Source organism: Stegodyphus dumicola, chromosome X1 (assembly GCF_044657685.1).
Source record: "Stegodyphus dumicola isolate Sdum_Otavi_A_Nest chromosome X1, ASM4465768v1".
NCBI lineage: Eukaryota > Metazoa > Arthropoda > Arachnida > Araneae > Eresidae > Stegodyphus > Stegodyphus dumicola.
In genome coordinates, this window is record NC_140780.1 from 32,439,560 (window position 1) to 32,454,689 (window position 15,130).

The 15,130-nt window shown below is 30.0% G+C and overlaps 1 protein-coding gene across 7 annotated transcripts in view; it reads right to left on the reverse strand.

The window, feature by feature from the left end:
* Positions 1-13,618, reverse strand: part of LOC118186439 (sentrin-specific protease 7-like) — an 81,392-nt gene extending 67,774 nt beyond the window's left edge. For 2 of the 7 annotated variants that reach the window (XM_035356541.2, XM_035356539.2), the window contains exon 1: positions 13,415-13,618. The gene's annotated coding sequence lies outside the window, so the exon portion shown is untranslated. Of the gene's footprint in view, positions 1-11,487; positions 11,932-13,414 lie in introns of those variants that run through there. The other 5 variants (XM_035356540.2, XM_035356537.2, XM_035356533.2 and 2 more) reach the window with 3 other exon arrangements.
* Between the last annotated feature and the right edge of the window lie 1,512 nt (positions 13,619-15,130).

A 15,130-nucleotide genomic window follows, 5' to 3' on the forward strand; every position in this document is an offset into this window, starting at 1 on the left:
ATGAAATGATATAATTTGAGAAAAGGTTTTGAAAAAGAGAATTTTCATTTTTAATTTTTTTTTTCCAAAAGAGACATCACAGTCATTTCCAAAATAATTTAAATCTGCTGTGCTGAAATAAAAATGTAATAGAGAATATTCTTTGTATTTTTTATTGTATATATAGAACTTGCTATAATTACGTGTGTGTTTGCTTGTCTCAAAATAAATATTTCAGTTATGTACAATAAAAGGCATAAGAAAACAATTAAGCTTACATAACAGCTAATCGTGAAAAAATTTAGAGCCAAAAATCTCTCTTAATATAAAACGCCATTTTTTTATAGCAAATCATCTATTGACGACATCTCGAAGAGGTCACTTTGTAAAAGAAACTTGTATTTTTGAGAACATAAACAAACACTGGTAGTGAACGTCACCTTTTTATGACCACCACATGTTAAATCCTCTAAAAGCATGAATGGCTGCACTTAAAGAGAACCCATTATTTTTAATAAAGAATGTAACATTAATCTTAATTATACATTTTTTTGTGTGTGTCAAAATAATGATACCGTGGTTCTGTTGCTTTAGAAATGCGTGAAATTTTAAAAACATGGATACTATATATTAAAAATGTTATTATATTCAGATACACACCTTTTGAACACATCTGAAATTCATTATTCTGCTCAACATAATTTGTCTGCATAAAATATTAAATAGTATTAGAAATCAAAAGCTAAGTCAAAGTAGAAACAGTTATCTCCTCTAAACCATTTTAATTGAAGTAAACAGGCGTTCGTCTTATCGTAAACTGCACACCTGTTTCTTGAACAGCGGATGAAATGGGAAAGAAGGAATTGGTGGGGAAAGGCATCGGACGAAATGACATTTTTTGAGCTGTGGATGAAACAAGAAAGGACGAAACGGTACTAAGCCAATAAGACGAGGTTGCGTATTTTATTTTATTACTTAACTATTCATCACAAATTTAAGACTTAATTAAATTTTTATTTGTCTTTACAATTTTAATTATAAGCATTTTATATTTCATTTGCTAATTATGTTACTTTAATTATTCATTATTTTAATCACTAATTTTTGTTATTTTAATTATTAAGTATTTAAATACTAATTTTTAGTCCAAAGGGGCAATTTGCCCAGAAGGACTATTAATATCATTTTGGCATTTTGCGTTGATTCAATATAAGCGTTGTTTCACTTTTCAAATTGTTGTCACCAAATATTATCGCCCTGTACTATATTTAAAGAAACTGAATTGACAAAACTCTGCATAAATGTATGTACGTTTCTTGCATTATGATAAAACAACGGTACTCAAGAGCTATCAAATTTTGAAATTTGTTTTATTATCGATTTCATATTTTGTAAAACTTCATTTAATTTTTGATTAAAAAGCTCAAGGATTTCAAAGCGAGCAATAGCAACGTTGCATAGAAAAAACATCCTTTTTATCCTCGTTATCATTTCCTTTTTATTTCCAGCGTGCGAGACCGTGTATCGGAAGTTCTAAAGATATGCTCATTTTAAAATTATTTTCCGATATTGCTCTTGAACTGAATTTTATGGTTTAAGTGTAAAGAACATGATATTTAATAAATAAAGGTAACACACAAAATGGTAAAAAAAATGACCCTTTGGAAGTAATTTAAAATCTGAAAACTTTCAGATTTTTATTTATTTATTACTATTTTTATTATTTTAATTACTAATTGTATTATTATTGTAATATTCAGTTTATTTCTTTATTTATTACTATTTTTATTATTTTAATTACTAATTGTATTATTATTGTAATATTCATTTTATTTCTTTATTTCTTTATTTTTTTTTCTACTTGCCTGACGACCTTCCATATGGTTCTGCGGTTCTGATTTTAGAAATTAAGCCCTGACCGCAATAGAAAATTATATATTTAATCATATCAGTGTACCACAAAATAAGAGTTAAAAACAAAATTAATTATTTCTACCCAAAAAATGCAAAGGAAAAGTCTGATCGCAGCACTGCTTAGTTCCCGCGGGGTTCAGTTGCTCACGTGATTCAATGCCAGGCACCGCTTCATACTAAAGTCCGTAATCCGGATTTGTCGGGACTTCGGCAATTCCGGATTATAGATCATCAATTTAAATCTGGTAAGATGGCATGCAGAAATTATACAATTAAAAATATGAAACCGTAATTTATGAAATAAAGAGAAATTATGATATAAAGAGTATCAAAATTTACAAAAAAAAAAAGCATAATGTTTATCTGTTTACTTTATTAAACATTTCTTTCAATGTAACTTTCTTCACTATCAGAAGCACGCATGGGTAAACGCTTTACTAGCTTTACATGTATGTGTAGCGGACACACGCATGTGTAAGTTTGTGGTTTTGAGATCCAGATTATATATCATTCCAGGTAATGGACATCCGGATTAAGGACTTTGTACTGTATAACTTAATTCTACCGAAAGTAACGAGTACTGGATCATTGAGTAACGAATACACAATTTCTCGTTACAGTACTACAACTGACTGACTTATCTCTATCGCAAGCAGTTAGCGCCGAGTCTAATGTTACTGCACACGCTGGGGTGTAGCGTACATCAAAATCGCCTCTGGCACTAAAGCAACACCCCTTATTGCACAATACTGGACTCGCTCGGAGATCCTAATATAATAAGAATAGAGAGAATAAGTCCCTTCACCTTATATATTCTTTCATTGGGGAAACAGGAAGATAGGATGAGAATTATTTATTAGCAGACTATCACTCTTCTATAGTTTTCACTTTTTATACACAATACAGAAATAAACAACAAAGTAATTACCCTAAATAATCCTTCACAATTAATTATTTTTAGTCTTTTTTGGTCATTTCTAAAATCAAATTTAATTTTTACCGGGATGCAAAGTAAACCAGCCGGGATACCGGAATTTTGACTGAAAACCAGGATGTCTGGCAAGCGTAATACTAAATATACTTTACTGCTCATTACATACTTTAATGTGTATTATAGTCCATATCGTTCACTATATTTGTGGAACTGAAATTTTAAAAAAATTAAGAGGAGAAAAAAAAAAGCGATTTTTAACTATATATTTTTATATGCAAAATGTCAGATGATTTGAAAATTTCAATTCTGCCCTTTCACGACTGAATAAAATACAGTCAAAAGTCGTTAATTCGGACACCCATAATGCGGACCTCAAAGCTACAAACTTTCTACGCATGCGTCGCTTTGACGCCTGCGCGTAAGACCTTTACGGCAGAGAATATGGGTGTGCGCAAGCGCAGAATACGTTTACGCATGCGCGTTTAATGTATAACAGACGGTATAAACTAAGCTAAAATTATCTAATTCAGTTAATGTTGCAGATTGCATTGTTCCTTAATCTTCAAATTGGATCCGGCTTATTATTTTTTGCAGACTGTTAGAGCAATTTTATAAAAGTAAGCTTGAACGTTCGATTATGTCAAATAGAACTTCCGATATATATTTACTAATATGTAAAAGATCTACAAAGCGAAAGTATGTTTTGAAATCCGAAATCTGTTTATCAATTTCACGCTGCTCTGCGGCAGGGGGGGCAGAAATGCGGCGGCGCGCAATGAACTGGAAGTTGATCTGTCAGCACTATCCTTATCTTCAGGGCAGATGTTTTTATTTTATTTGGCTTATAATTCCTTACTGAATGTAGTATTGCATCTGGATGTACACCGTCTTTGATATGATTTAAATCAAGTTCCTCGTCATTATAATTCGCTTCCGATAGTGAAGAAAGTGACAGAGAGGTTATTGAAAACGAAAACATTTCGGTTGACAAATTAGTCGGTATTCTCGACACAGCAGTTATAGGACTTGAACAGCGGAACTTTGTAACTAAACAAGAAATTATGTCTGTTTAATAGAATTAAATAGAAAGTATTATCACATGAAATGAAGCAACTTAAACAACTTACATTGAAAGAAATGTTTAATAAAGTAAACAAATAAATATTAAGCTTTTTGCTTTGTAAATTTTGATACCCTTTAGATCATAATTGTTCTTTATTTCATAAATTACGGTTTCATATTTTTAATTTTGTAATTTCTGCATGCCATCGTACCAGATTTAAACTAATGATCTATAATCCGGAAAAATCGATAATCCGGAATCGCCGAAGTCCCGACGAATCCGGATTAACGACTTTTGACTGTACTTGGTGAACCATAGTAATCGAGAATATTATTTAATGTAATGTTAGTGAATTATTTCATTAAATTTTATTGTATCCAAAATTTGAAAACCTCCATAAATTGTTGTATATTTTATAATTTTCTCAGAATGTGTTGTTCTCCCAAAAATTCCGTTTAAGCATGTTTTCATGGTTTAAAATTTAATCTTGTTTCCTCAATGTGTTAGTTTTTGAAATCCAATATTTGAATTATTAAACATAAGGAAAATATTTTATTAGTGATAAAGGTATTTGAAATTTAGTAATTTTTATGAGAAGGCTAAAAAATTTAAGGAAGAGAGTGAATATGCTAAATGTTACCTGTCTTATTTTATGCATTATTTATATTTACCCACTGCATTTTTAAAAAAGTTTTTAGTATTGCAAATGAAAATGAAAAAGAATAAAATTTCTTCTAATGTCAATGCTGTTTATTCGTTTCAAAAAGTATATTTAATGGCTAATTTTTCCACAGAATTTCTGAATAATTTTGTATGCTTAAGTATGGCATAAACTATAAATATCTTTTGCTTTTACTTCTTGTGACATAAGAGGACTCCAACATTAATTATAATCTTTATTTAAAAGAAGTAGCATTTTAAGACCTTTTTTTTTTTTTTTTTTTTTTTCCTTTCCCCATCTTTAGCATGTGTACTATTTACATTTACTTTAAAGTATCATAATGCAGGAGTTGTTATTCACATTAACATTATTGTCAAGGTTCTAAATTTGTGTTTTATGAGCAATAACTGTCATGATATTGAAAACTCAAGGCAGCTTATATTTATCGGTACTTATGATCTATGCAACTAAGAAAAATTCAAAATTTAATTCACATGAAATCTAAAGAATTAATGTCAGTTTTCAAATTAATATTTAAAAGAGAACTTTAAAATGTTATGAAGCACAATATTCAAAATTATATGTATAATTTAATAAATGAAACAAAACAGGAAAAATTCCATTAAATATCTTTTTGAACTATAATCAAAAATATTTTTAAACTATGTCCGTTAAGCTTCTAATTCAGGGTAGTAAAGAATCTGGGCAAACCATTCAACTTTTTAATTAAAAATATTTTTTTTTTCTTGTTATAAGAAGAAATTTTCTTAATATACTGAATAACAAAAATCCTTAATAATTCTTAATAATCTTGATGACATTTTCTGAAGCATAATTATTACAATATTAAGAAAATCCAAAAAGAAAGAATGAATTATGAGGACACTAATTCTCTCTTTTATTTCATCAGATCTCTGATTGCTGCCTGTCACATTAAAAGATTCTTGGAAATGGATGATGAGAAATCTGGCAGAAATCTTGTTTGGGAAATTTTAAATTAAATGTTTACAAGAAAATTATTTACACCGAACTTCATGACTTCATTTGTACTGAAAAGGATTTTAATAGTGCCTTCCATATGTTACAAATTACACATAATGTTCTGCTATCCACAATTTATCTCACTGGCTATTATATGTATAGGTTTCCGAAGACCAAAATGTGAATAGTGTCACGACAACTTTACTTTAAATAAAACTTTGGAATCAGATAAAGACAGTTTCATTTCTTAAAGAGGGCTGCTTTCTCTACATCCAGATATAATAATTACAGTCATGTATAACTATACTGAAGTAAAAAAAATAGTATCTGAAGAATATGAAGATACATTTTTAGTGTACACAATCAGCAATTTATTGTTTGTGCATTAACAAATTGGTTGAGGAATAGGCTTAGTATATACTAGTGAAAAAGGCCCATTTTCAAATATTGCTTACATTTGCTGCCCTAGTAGAAGAGAAGGAAAATTCAAGACAATTTAATATTTAAAGTTTAATTTGAGCTATGTGTTGCATAAAGATGACTACAGTCAAAAGTCATTAATCTGGACTCGTTGGGACTTCGGCGATTCTGGATTATCGATTTTTCCGAATTATAGATCATCAGTTTAAATCTCGTAAGATGGCATGCAGAAATTCTAAAATTAAAAATATGAAACCGTAATTTATGAAATAAAGAACAATTATGATCTAAAGGGTATCAAAATTTAGAAAAAAAAAAGCTTAATATTTATTTGTTTACTTTATTAAACATTTCTTTCAATGTAAGTTGTTTAAGTTGCTTCGTTTTATGTGATAATACTTTCTCTTTAATTCTATAAACAGACATAATTTCTTGTTCAGTTACAAAGTTCCGCTGTTCAAGTCCCGTAATTGCTGTGCCGAGAATACCGACTAACTTTTCAATCGAAATTTTTTCATTTTCACTAACCTCTCTGTCATCTTCTTTATGTCTTTATCCACTTTTTGCAGCAATTCCACTTTTCGTTTGATGGACATCGGAACATACTTTCGTTTTGTAGATCCTTTGGGAGCTCCAGTATCGGAAATTCTATTTGACATAATCGAAAGTTTAAGTTTACTTTTATAAAATTGCTCTTACAGTCTGCAAAAAATAATAAGCCGGAAATAATTCGAAGATTAAGGAACAACGCAATCATCAACATTAACTGAAATAGTTAATTTTAGCTTATACCGTCCGTTATACATAAAACTCGCACGCGAAAACATATTCTGCGCTTGCGCAGACATATGTGCAGTCGTAAAGGTCTTACGCGCATGCATAAACGCCTATGCGCATTTGTCAACACAGCGCATGCGCAGAAAGTTTTTAGCTTTGAGGTCCAGATTATAGATCATTCCGGATTATGGGTGTCCGGATTATAGATCATTCCGGATTATGGGTGTCCGAATTAACGACTTTTGACTATATAAATATATTTATACAATTTAAAATGTAAAAAAATCAATTGAAATTTTTTAGATATAAATCTTTAAAAATGTGATCATAGGCAAAAATGCCTGTCTCTTTCAAGTTTTATGTTATTCCAGCTCTTTGTTTTGTAACCTTATTTATTTTTTGAATAAAGAAGTTCAATTATTTTAAATTTATTAGATACTTTTAGAAGATATTTGTATTATTATTTAAATTGCACATTGTTATTTAAATGCAAGCAAGCTTTTTTAAAAAAATATTTTGATTTGAATGTCAAATCCATTACTTGTCAAGTCTGTTGCCATGTTACTGGATTGACTGAAGGTAACAGACTTGACGTTATTTTCTCACTGTGGTTAATAAGTATTATTTTAGCATCCAGGATGGCTTAACACCTGCGGAAAAGCAAAGGTGCTATAGAGAAAGACTGAAACAAAATCCAGAAAAATATGAACAAGCCAAAAACAAAGATAATAAAAGTTAAATTATTGTTAATTATGGTATTTAATCAATGATATTTGTAATCACTTAAAAAACTTAATAATGTTGATAAATTCATATTTACTTTGTATGCAAATTATTAAAAAAGTTATATTCTATAGGAAAAAAATTACTCGCAAAAAATCAGTGAGATGTCAGCGGTATCCAATCATAACACTCGAATAGTTTATATTTAAAATAATTAAACTTCTTAATTAAAAAAAATAAATTAGGTTACAAAACAAAGCATTGGCGTGAGAAGCAAGCTGAATGTCGTTTGCGGAAAGTTCAGTCAACAGTTTTAGAAAAGACTTCAATTCAAAATGAACAGATTGTATCTAACTCTTCACATGTAAATTTTAAATTTCGCTGGAATAAAAAAAGAGGATGCTGCTATGTTTGCAAACTACTATGTTTGTAGAAATCAAAGCAAACTTGCTATGGATAACTTGAAATTACCACAGGATAATGAAAAGTTAAAGTGATAGGTCCAGAAGAAAAGATGGCAAAGGGAAACTATAGCACAAACAAATGAAAGAGACAAAAATCAAGTGCCAGAGAAGCAATTAATTCCGAAAACAAAAACCATAGTTACTATAGAAAAGCATTTTAAAGGAAGAATAACTAGAAATCATCCATCATGTGAACTATTTTTGCATAACGTTTTCAAACAAATATTACAAGATAAATACAAAACTATGAATAAGAAAAAGAAAAGATTAATTCAAGATATAACAAAATGATAAAAAAAATATATCTTCTACGCCAAGGATTAAATTCATATGTTGCAGTGTTAAATTGCAATTAGATCTTCATGTAATAAAAAGAACTTGGCTTTAAAGCAAAAACTTATTTCAAAATTTTTTGAATGAGAGGATATTAGTAGGGCCTCAGCAGGCAAAACAGAAACAATACCAAAGAAGAGGGAGAAGCGACAGAAACATTACTTGACTGATACAATGAAAAACTTATACAAAAAAATTGTAGTGAAAATTCCAATATTTTAATATCCAATACAACATTTATTAGATTTCGTCCTTTTCATGTCCTTACACCTAGTACTGAGAATGCCGATACCAAATGGAATATCCTCGTTGGTAACCTTTTACGCCTCATTTTCAAAATAAGTCCGAACCATTTCAGATTGGTTTTTTCTTTTAATACTGGCATACAATTACATAGAATTTTTACCAGATATTTCAATTTTATGCCCTAAGGCCATGCACAGTGATTAGGTCAATTAGGATGCAATCACACCACTCAAAGGCGAAAATATAGAAAAGGCAAAGTCAAGGGTTAAATTCATCAATTCTAATGAGAATGTGTTAGGGAAGTAAAGCACTGTGGTTATTTGTATGAATTGAAATAATTCTTGCATTTAAACATGTATTCCATATTAAGATTTAACTTGAAATTAATGCAGATAATTACTGAGAGAATTAGATTTTTGTAGCGTAGTTTACGTGAGATGAGGTCGTGTAGTTTACACTTGAGGTCGCATGATATGAACTGGAGAATCAGGATGTTATACCATGAAAGCATAGTAAATTCTTAAATTAATGTATTTTTACAAATTTATTGTCTTTTTACAAAATTTTAAACTATATTAAATTGTTTATGCCTTCAAAATAAAAATTCTTAGAACTAACATTTGTTAACATTTTTTTATGTGCATACAGTGTATTGTTGCCAATAAAGTATGCTTGGCAAGATTTGCACTGGCAAAACAGAAAAGTACCATCAGCAGTCCTTAACCTATAGAATGTGCAAACATAATTTAGAATTTAATGAAGCTCTTCTATATATTGATTTCTCGGAAGTTTTTGCCAGCAAATTCAGTGAAGAAGAACAGACTTTTCACTATGGTGCATCTAGAACTCAAGCTACTCATCATGCAGGTGTCCTATATATTGGTGGAGAAACTAAGCCCATTTCTTTTTGTGCAATCTCATCCAGTTACGACCACAGTCCAGCAGCAATAAAGGCCGACTTGAAGCCAGTGCTGAAATTCAGGGCACCTAATCTTTCAGTGATTCATTTTTTTTTTCTGATGGTCCTTGACACAGTATCATCAAAAAAAGAATTTTTCCTGTTTACATACATGCTATTTGATCATGGCTTTCTGGAAGGCACTTGGTCATATCTTGAAGCTGCTCATAAAAAAAGAGCTGCTGATGGCAAAGGGGCAGTAATTAAAAGAATGGCCAATAGCTTGATATCTTATGTCGCAAGACATTTCTGATGCCCATGAACTTCATGAAAAAATTAAAGGAAAATCAGTTGTCTAGATTTTCTTCATCGATGAAAATGATATCCATTCAATGCAAAAACTTTTACCATCTGAAATACCAACTCTTTCTGGAACATTTAGCATGCATCAAATAATTACTGATGCCAAAGGATAATTCTTTTATAGGAATGTCAGCTGTCACTGTAAAAAAAAATGGATTTTGTGAATGGTTTTACATGCAGAACTTTGAAAAACATTTTAAACTAAAAAGGGAACCTCACACAAAATATTATCCATAAAAAGATCTATTCTAGTTCCTCAGAGAATGAAATATCTATTAATACTGATAGTGAATTTTATTCTGAAGTAGATAAAAAATGGAGCATATGTTTCTGGAGGAGATATCTGCTGACAAAATGCATGGTGTTTATGTTTTGGTAAATTTTATTGGAGGAAGTAAGCGGGGGAACGATCCAAAACAAAATGAATGAAGAGAGTGAAATTAAAATTATGCATCTCAAAGCAAAAGACTGCAATCGGTAAGTATTTCACATTGATGAAAATGACATATCATACATTAATTTTGACCAAATAACAGCAATTCTTCCCCAACCAAAACCAACAATAAGAGGAAATAGAATATTTTACGAGTTTCCATTATGAAAAATGAAATTTGAGTAATGTTATATTTACATATATGATACGCGCTTATTTCATGTATAAATAAATGCATTCTATTTTTTCACATAGTAAAGTCTCAGTTACTTGAAGTGCTATTTTAATATTTATGTGGGTAATTACTTGACTAGTATTTTTTATTATTCAAATCAAATATGTTAATTCATTTTAATGTTTAATAATAAAATGGTTACCCGATACCTTAAGCAGAAAAAAATATTATAATGAACAAAATGTATGTAAACTTAAAAAAAATATTATTAAAAAAAACTAAACAAGAACAGACCTGATATTTGGTAAGTGATTAAGAGTCAAATCCGTTATCATATACGAAGTCTATTTACCACTCAAGTTTTAAAGATATTTTCATATTAATATAATTGTTTTGTTTGTTTTAGCTAAAATATATATATATATTAATTCGATAACTCAAATGAATATTGCTAGAGCTTATTATTAGAAAATGTTTTGCATAAATTTCAACATGATAAAAAATAACGGCTAATAATGTTGCTCATTTGAATTTAAGTATTGCTGACAAATACTTGACTTTGGACTTTAGGGATATAAGGCATTTCAAAATAAGTTGATTTTGGAAGCTTTAATGAAACTTAAGGCAAGAAATTTAATTAATAGGTATGGTAACAGACTTGACAATTTATCTTGCAACTTAACATTGCAATAGCATTTACGTACTCGGTTATAGACCAAGTGCATAACCAATTAGTTTTCCATATACCTTAAATATATACCATAATGCTTCTTTTCATTTTAAAAGGAAGTTGTGCACTTTGGTAAAAAAAAAAAAAAAAAAAAAAAAAAATCAGAAATGGTGAATGTTCATTTGATGAAAATGGCTCAAAAGCATCTTTAGATAAAGATTTTATTTGAAACATATATCAACAATGCACCCCTATACTGCAGGATGGAATAAGACTGATATTTCCAGACACTCTGTAGAATCATTACGTTAATTGGAAGCAGAAAAGATGAAGGACATTGAGATTTGTACATTTAAAGAAATATACATAAGAAATAACAAACATAGAAATAAAAGTAGTGCATTTTGTGTTTTATAAAATCATAAATGAGTTTTGGCAGGATCAAAAACTTACGTCTTATAAATAGAATAAACAGTTACTTCGACCTAGTTGTAGAATTTATTTCCACACTAGTCACTACAAGGAGATTATCATACTACAATTGTTTATTGTTCATTAGGGGTTATGAATTGTTACATATGAATTCTATTAGAATTTCTTACTTATCAATCTTACAGAATGTGTATGTACCAAAAGAACTGCTGCCACTATTAACTTATAGCTAAAGTATATTGAAAACTTTGAAATCTGTTAGCTTAAAAATGCATCGGAAGCACTTCCGGAGAGAACCCGGTGAATGTAAACATTGCCAAAGTTGGCGATAATAGTTGAAATCTGGTAACCCAGCGGATTCAACCTATTCGCTTGTTGCAACCATTCATCTTGCGTCCATTTTGTTTCGTTATCACTGTGGTTCTTCGCATTTGCAGATTTCTATTCTTCTTCTTTTATTTATTACTTTTTTTTCTTAATTTTTTAACAACGAATAGATAGAAATATTTTCGTACATCCCGGTTCTCGGTTCGGGATGAAAGGAAGAAAATAAAGCGGGAGGGGTGAATGCTAATTTGTAACACGGCTGTTCACGTTGTGTTCTTAATTATTAACAGCTGTACGCACGCAGAACCATGAGGTTTCGAAACGCTCAAATAATTCGTTTTCGTACTCCGCAAAAATGTGCATTTTAAATAATTAAGTAATGCTTTTATTTTTATTACTGTTTATTGTCAACTAAAATTATGATAATAAATCAATTTTTATGGCGTAAAATTGTAACAATATATTGTTAATGTTTTTCTTACAATAACCTTTCAGAGGATGGCAGGTGTGACATAAATAGATTATTAAATTTTAATAATAAATACTATTTATTACTGATTATCTGTGACAGAATAGTTTGATGTATTCCCATGGTCATCAAAATTAGCAAACCACTGCTGGTGTAAGGAATATAGTTCAAATGACTCTTGAAAAGTAATGAAATGTGTAATGTTCAAGTTTTATTAACAATGCTACTGAAGAAAATTTGATTACTGTTGAAGGTTATTAGTATTGTGAAATAAATTATGAAAAGGATGGGTATTTGTTTCAATGTAAATTGCTTTAACCTGCATGCAAGTAAGTTAAAAAAAAAAATTTTTTTAAATAAAAAAAAAAAAAAAAAAAATACTGAAAACTGTTAATCAGAGTTCATACACATTTCTGCACACAGAAATTAAGGACCATTAATGAAAAAAAAATTCAGGACCTATGAGTAAACGCGAACTGAATAAATTCAATTAAAAATATTAGCGATGCCTGCATTTCACATTTGTAATACCATCCTAAAAATAAAATAGATCCATAAGTAGTATTTATTATTGCTAAACATGAATTAACATAATTATTAATAAGTTTGAAAATGAAATAAAAAGTAATTGATCAAGTAGCATTAAATATTTTACACTTATAATAGTTGGGCATATTTGAAAGAAGTGACATTTACATTTTACTAACTTTATGTAACTTTTTTTTTATGTCTCATAATGTCACATGCTTGGTCAGGCTAGCGGTTTAGAAAGTAGCAGGTTGATTTTATGTCAAATGGTATAGGTTAAAATGAGAAGTATCATAATCAGCATAATTCATAACAAAAGTTAATAATATAATAATTAATTTCTGTTTAAATTTAATACCAATTTATTTTCGTATATCACGTTTAACCTGTTAGTTTTACATCTACATGCTTATTATCTGTGAATTTTTACTACCATATGCTTAATATATTGTTTAGTCTGCTAACTAGAATTTACATGCACTAAAAATCACGTTTACGGCTCGCCTCAGCGTCGATGAAACGCGAGCTTGGCGAGTAAAAATGGAACGGCGCCAACGGGTTCTCTGCGGATGAAAATTTCTCTCACTTTCCTTGAATTCGTGCAATAGGAAGAGTCTAACCTACCTGTCCGTTGACTAGCCTTGTTATTAAGATGATCTTAAAAGTATAAGCTGATTTCTTTGCCTAATTTTTAGATTAGGATATTTTTTAAAATATGCTTTTGTGTAAAATATCAGCAAATAAAAAAAAGGATTTTCTTTAGCATAGTTGTATTCATTAATTTAAAATGCATAATTCTCGTATAGCTGATGTTATGAAGATATGAAGTATTACGACAGGTGGCGTTAATGCGCCAAAAGAGTTAGACGAGAAGCTAGACCCCGCGCCGTAACAAGCGCCTGGCCCCAGCCACCACCCCTGTTCCTATTGGTTGCCGTTTATGACGTCAGGCTGAAAAGATTTCATTATCTGTTTCGTTTGAGTTATGTCAAGGGAAACTTATAACTACTTTGGATTTGTTTATGTCCTGTGTTAATGTGAATTTGTACAATGTAACAGAATATTTGCAATTAAAACGAACCTAACAGTATAAGAAAATATGTCGGCACTTTTTATATAAATTGTTAAATCATGTTAATGGAATAGATAAAACTTTATAATGCGTAAATATCGTTTGGCTAAGCAATCTGTATTCAATGCAATTCATAGCGCTTTACTGATATTTAAGAAATATATTGTATAATTTCATATAGCAGGAGACCATTAACAAGATTTGCTTCGTCAGCAATGTCAAGCACTGAACTCTTACTGTGTAAATAATGTCTGCCGCAGTTTTCATGAATTAGCGGTTTATTTTGCAGAACAGTGTTTTTAAAAGTGATATAAATGTAAAAGCTAGTTATTGCTTGATAAAAATTAACTGTTTGTTGACAAAATAACCTTCCTTTTATTTATTGTTTGGTATCAAAATTGTTCGTAGTCAGATTAATTTTTCACTTTCTAATTCTAGGCATTCATTTCTCTTATTTATGGTTAAAAATAAGGTAAAGTGATAAGATATTTTTAAAGCACTAATAATAGAGTTTATTTGACTTTGTCAATTGGAGTTATCATGCTGTTTTTTTTATGCATTATTGTTTTGTTTCTTAACTTTTATATCTTATAAAAAGTGTTTATTGTCAAATGACTTCGATATTCATCTGTGGTGATGGCGATAAGGAGCGCGCCTTGCGCCCTCCGATAAGTGTGGCAACCCTAGAGGAGAAATTTCTTACGAGTAGCGAGCAGAGCGAAACAGGCAGGCTGTCGGGGAGTATGCGCGAAGTTCCTAAATAAAGCTTAATTTTTATTGTGCACTATGTCTTGTTAATATTATATTAATGCAGTAAGAACATAATCTGTGATATGGAATTCGAGGATTGGTGGTAAAAACATAACCGGAAATTTCCATAATGGTAACCCGGACTGTGTTAAATCGTATGAACAGTTCTCAAGCACTTTCGGTTTTGACTACAAGCCATCACTCAAGATCTCCAAACCAGAAGTAATGGATTACATCGATTTTCGTCCTCCGGATCACAGATGAGTAGTAATTATAGATCATTTTATAATTCTGTTTTCTACTTATCATTTAATTTCATTTTCTTTAGTTAAATTTTTCCTTTTATTTTGGCTTAAAAACCTTGCACAATGTCTGATGTTCATGCCGTCCAAATTCCGGTTTATAACCGATCAGACCCATCTTTATGGTTTATTATGTGTGAAAGTACTTTTGCTCTTGCCACCCCCAAACCTATCACAGAATCCATTACTAAATATAATTATGTAGTTTCTCATCTT